This window comes from Carcharhinus amblyrhynchos, chromosome 11 (assembly GCF_965287045.1).
Source record: "Carcharhinus amblyrhynchos chromosome 11, sCarAmb.v2.hapA, whole genome shotgun sequence".
Classification (NCBI taxonomy): domain Eukaryota; kingdom Metazoa; phylum Chordata; class Chondrichthyes; order Carcharhiniformes; family Carcharhinidae; genus Carcharhinus; species Carcharhinus amblyrhynchos.
This window is the reverse complement of record NC_137334.1, coordinates 25,220,416-25,226,845: the sequence shown is the minus strand read 5'-3', so window position 1 is coordinate 25,226,845 and position 6,430 is coordinate 25,220,416.

The window sequence follows — 6,430 nt, the reverse complement described above, 5'->3', positions numbered from 1 at the left end:
TTGGAGATAATACATTTAGTTCCGTCTTCCAAATCATTATATATAATGTGAATAGTTGGGGTCCTAACATAGATCCCTGTGGAACCCCATTCGTCACTGACTGTCAATTAATGCAACTTCAAGCAACAATAATTCCTGAGTGTGCTAATGATTGCTCCTTGCCATGTTAACCCAATGTACTCAGACTTCAATGCAGACTGCTCAGCCTCGGAGTGCAGGTATCTTCCAGTGGCAGATAGGAGGAACATGGATGCCAGAATGACCAGGATCAAGGAAGTGCTGGGGAGGAGTGAGCTGGGTGAATCCCCATGAGCTCACTGAGCATGCAGGGATGGACATCTGGCATGTGGCCAATGCCATCCAAGTCTTAGGACTGTCGTGGTTGGACTCAACGCACATGTGGTCTCGAGGAGGTGCAACTGGGCAGTGGGATCCTATTGGGTGTACCCCTGCTCAGACGGAATTCTACATTGGCCCCAAGCCTAGGCCCTTCTTCCAGATCGGATGCCCCACAACTTGTGCCACCTTGAGAAAATGCCCTCTTTGCCCTTTGTCACTGCACGGAGGCGCTTCCTGTACAGGATGCTGCTGCACACTTTGCACCATTGCTTTCTCACCTGTTGCCCGGATAAAACTTGGTGAGCCCTGTTGCCGTCGGGCAGCAGAGCTTGCCAGTGGAGATTCTCCCCCACTATCTTGCAAGGCTGGGGTGGAAGCTGATCCCTGCAGCAATTGCATTCACAGGCTTCTAAGAGACTTGTCCCTTTTGCAATCTTGTGGAGTCTTTGGACTGTGTCTACGTTTCATGTTGGAGATTGCACGGCCTTTTTGTTTCCTCAAAAACCTTTTATTGATGTTTTATTTGCACTTCTGTCCCAAGCTCCTGATTTACAGACGCTATCAGCCAAATGGCATTCACTTCTCAAAGGTATTCAGAGAAAATTTGGACCAGATTGTGGATTTCTTCCAACTTCCTGAAGTGATGGAGGTAAACACTTTACCACTTTCTCATTTCATTGAGATACACACATTGGCAGAATATCAGCCAAATTGCATTCACTGCGAGAAGATATTCAGAGAAACTTTGGAACAGATTGTGGATTTCTTCCAACTTGCTGAACTCATCGAGATAAGCACTTTACCATTTTCTCAATTCATTGAGATAAACACATTGGCAGAATATCAGCCAAATGGCATTCACTGCTCGATGGTTTTCAAAGAAACTTTGGATCCGATTGAGCATTTCTTCCAAATTGCTGAACTCACCGAGAGAAGGACATTACCACTTTCTCAATTCATTGAGATACACACATTCGCAGAATATTATCAAATGGCATTCACTGCTCGAAGTTATTCGGAGAAACTTTGGAACCTATTGTGGATTTCTTCCAACTTGCTGAACTCATGGAGATGAGCACTTTACAACTTTCTCAATTCACTGAGATACACACATGGGCAGAATATCAGCCACATGGCATTCACTGCTCATAGGTATTCAGAGAAACTTTGGAACAGATTGTGGATTTCTTCCAACTTCCTGAAGTCATGGAGATAAACACTTTACCACTTTCTCATTTCATTGAGATACACACATTGGCAGAATATCAGCCAAATCGCATTCACTGCTAGAAGATATTCAGAGAAACTTTGGAACAGATTGTGGATTTCTTCCAACTTCCTGAAGTCATGGAGATAAGAACTTTACCACTTTCTCAATTCATGGAGATACACACATTGGCAGAATATCAGCCTAATGAAATTCACTGCTCCATGGTTTACAGAGATACTTTGGAACCTATTGTGGATTTCTTCCAAATTGCTGAACTCAGCGAGATAAGCACTTTACCAGTTTCTCATTTGATTGAGATACACACATTGGCAGAATATCAGGCAAATCTCATTCACTGCTAGAAGATATTCAGAGAAACTTTGGAACAGATTGTGGATTTCTTCCAACTTGCTGAACTCATCGAGATGAGCACTTGACCATTTTCTCAATTCACTGAGATACACACATGGGCAGAATATCAGCCACATGGCATTCACTGCTCATAGGTATTCAGAGAAACTTTGGAACAGATTGTGGATTTCTTCCAACTTCCTGAAGTCATGGAGATAAACACTTTACCACTTTCTCATTTCATTGAGGTACACACATTGGCAGAATATCAGCCAAATCGCATTCACTGCTAGAAGATATTCAGAGAAACTTTGGAACAGATTGTGGATGTCTTCCAACTTCCTGAAGTCATGGAGATAAGAACTTTACCACTTTCTCAATTCATGGAGATACACACATTGGCAGAATATCAGCCTAATGAAATTCACTGCTCCATGGTTTACAGAGATACTTTGCAACCTATTGTGGATTTCTTCCAACTTCCTGAAGTCATCGAGATAAACACTTTACCACTTTCTCATTTCATTGAGATACGCACATTGGCAGAATATCAGCCAAATTGCATTCACTGCTAGAAGATATTCAGAGAAACTTTGGAACAGATTGTGGATTTCTTCCAACTTGCTGAACTCATCGAGATAAGCACTTTACCAGTTTCTCATTTCATTGAGATACACTCATTGGCAGAATATCAGCCAAATCTCATTCACTGCTAGAAGATATTCAGAGAAACTTTGGAACAGATTGTGGATTTCTTCCAACTTGCTGAACTCATCGAGATAAGCACTTTACCACTTTCTCAATTCATTGAGATACACACATTGGATGAATATGAGCCAAGTGGCAGTCACTGCTCAATGGTTTTCAGAGAAACTTTGGAACCTATTGTGGATTTCTTCCAAATTGCTCAAATCAGCGAGATAAGCACTTTACCAGTTTCTCATCTCATTGAGATACAAGCATTGGCAGAATATCAGCCAAATCGCATTCACTGCTAGAAGATATTCAGAGAAACTTTGGAACAGATTGTGGATTTCTTCCAACTTGCTGAACTCATCGAGATGAGCACTTGACCACTTTCGCAATTCATTGAGATACACATATTGGCAGAATATCAGCCAAATGGCATTCACTGCTCAAAGGTATTCAGAGAAAATTTGGAACAGATTGTGGATTTCTTCCAACTTCCTGAAGTCATCGAGATAAACACTTTACCACTTTCTCATTTCATTGAGATACACACATTGGCAGAATATCAGCCAAATTGCATTCACTGCTAGAAGATATTCAGAGAAACTTTGGAATAGATTGTGAATTCTTCCAACTTGCTGAACTCATCGAGATAAGCACTTTACCACTTTCGCAATTCGTTGAGAGACACACATTGGCAGAATATCAGCCAAATGGCATTCACTGCTCGATGGTTTTCAGAGAAACTTTGCAACCTATTGTGGATTTCTTCCAAATTGCTGAACTCAGCGAGATAAGCACTTTACCAGTTTCTCATTTCATTGAGATACACACATTGGCAGAATATCAGCCAAATCGCATTCACTGCTGGAAGATATTCAGAGAAACTTTGGAACAGATTGTGGATTTCTTCCAACTTGCTGAACTCATCGAGATAAGCACTTTACCACTTTCTCAAATCATTGAGATACACACATTGGCGGAATGTCAGCCTAATGGGATGCACTGCTCGATGGTTTTCAGAGAAACTTTGCAACCTATTGTGGATTTCTTCCAACTTGCTGAACTCATCGAGATAAGCACTTTACCACTTTCTCGCTTCACTGAGATACACACATTGGCTGAATATCAGCCAAATGGCATTCACTGCTCGATGGTTTTCAGAGAAACTTTGCAACCTATTGTGGATTTCTTCCAAATTGCTCAACTCAGCGAGGTAAGCACTTTACCAGTTTCTCATCTCATTGAGATACACACATTGGCAGAATATCAGCCAAATCGCATTCACTGCTAGAAGATATTCAGAGAAACTTTGGAACAGATTGTGGATTTCTTCCAACTTGCTGAACTCATCGAGATGAGCACTTGACCATTTTCTCAATTCATTGAGATACACACATTGGCAGAATATCAGCCAAATGGCATTCACTTCTCAAAGGTATTCAGGGAAAATTTGGACCAGATTGTGGATTTCTTCCAACTTCCTGAAGTGATGGAGGTAAACACTTTACCACTTTCTCATTTCATTGAGATACACACATTGGCAGAATATCAGCCAAATTGCATTCACTGCGAGAAGATATTCAGAGAAACTTTGGAACAGATTGTGGATTTCTTCCAACTTGCTGAACTCATCGAGATAAGCACTTTACAACTTTCTCAATTCACTGAGATACACACATTGGCAGAATATCAGCCAAATCGCATTCACTGCTCGAAGTTATTCGGAGAAACTTTGGAACCTATTGTGGATTTCTTCCAACTTGCTGAACTCATGGAGATGAGCACTTTACAACTTTCTCAATTCACTGAGATACACACATGGGCAGAATATCAGCCACATGGCATTCACTGCTCATAGGTATTCAGAGAAACTTTGGAACAGATTGTGGATTTCTTCCAACTTCCTGAAGTCATGGAGATAAACACTTTACCACTTTCTCATTTCATTGAGATACACACATTGGCAGAATATCAGCCAAATCGCATTCACTGCTAGAAGATATTCAGAGAAACTTTGGAACAGATTGTGGATTTCTTCCAACTTGCTGAACGCATCGAGACAAGCACTTTACCACTTTCTCAATTCATTGAGATACACACATTGGCTGAATATCAGCCAAATGGCATTCACTGCTCGATGGTTTTCAGAGAAACTTTGGAACCTATTGTGGATTTCTTCCAAATTGCTGAACTCAGCGAGATAAGCACTTTACCAGTTTCTCATTTGATTGAGATACACACATTGGCAGAATATCAGGCAAATCTCATTCACTGCTAGAAGATATTCAGAGAAATTTTGGAACAGATTGTGGATTTCTTCCAACTTGCTGAACTCATCGAGATAAGCACTTTACCACTTTCTCAATTCATTGAGATACACACATTGGCTGAATATCAGCCAAATGGCATTCACTGCTCGATGGTTTTCAGAGAAACTTTGGAACCTATTGTGGATTTCTTCCAAATTGCTCAACTCAGCGAGATAAGCACTTTACCAGTTTCTCATACCATTGAGATGCACACATTGGCAGAATATCAGCCAAATCGCATTCACTGCTAGAAGATATTCAGAGAAACTTTGGAACAGATTGTGGATTTCTTCCAACTTGCTGAACTCATCGAGATAAGCACTTTACCACTTTCTCAATTCATTGAGATACAAACATTGGCTGAATATCAGCCAAATGGCATTCACTGCTCGATGGTTTTCAGAGAAACTTTGCAACCTATTGTGGATGTCTTCCAAATTATGAACTCAGCGAGATAAGCACTTTACCAGATTCTCATTTCATCGAGATACACACATTGGCAGAATATCAGGCAAATCTCATTCACTGCTAGAAGATATTCAGAGAAACTTTGGAACAGATTGTGGATTTCTTCCAACTTGCTGAACTCATCGAGATAAGCACTTTACCACTTTCTCAATTCATTGAGATACACACATTGGCTGAATATCAGCCAAATGGCATTCACTGCTCGATGGTTTTCAGAGAAACTTTGGAACCTATTGTGGATTTCTTCCAAATTGCTCAACTCAGCGACATAAGCACTTTACCAGTTTCTCATCTCATTGAGATACACTTATTGGCGGAATATCAGCCAAATGGCATTCACTGCTCGATGGTTTTCAAAGAAACTTTGGATCCGATTGAGCATTTCTTCCAAATTGCTGAACGCATGGAGAGATGGACATTACCACTTTCTCAATTCATTGAGATACACACATTGGCTGAATATCAGCAAAATCGCATTCGCTGCTAGAAGATATTCAGAGAAACTTTGGAACAGATTGTGGATTTCTTCCAACTTGCTGAACTCATCGAGATGAGCACTTGACCACTTTCGCAATTCATTGAGATACACATATTGGCAGAATATCAGCCACATGGCATTCACTGCTCAAAGGTATTCAGAGAAAATTTGGAACAGATTGTGGATTTCTTCCAAATTGCTGAACTCAACGAGATAAGCACTTTACCAGTTTGTCATTTCATTGAGATACACACATTGGCAAAATATCAGCCAAATCGCATTCACTGCTGGAAGATATTCAGAGAAACTTTGGAACAGATTGTGGATTTCTTCCAACTTGTTGAACTCATCGAGATAAGCACTTTACCACTTCCTCAATTCATTGAGATACACACATTGGCGGAATATCAGCCTAATGGCATGCACTGCTCGATGGTTTTCAGAGAAACTTTGCAACCTATTGTGGATTTCTTCCAACTTGCTGAACTCATCGAGATAAGCACTTTACCACTTTCTCACTTCACTGAGATACACACATTGGCTGAATGTCAGCCAAATGGCATTCACTGCTCGATGGTTTTC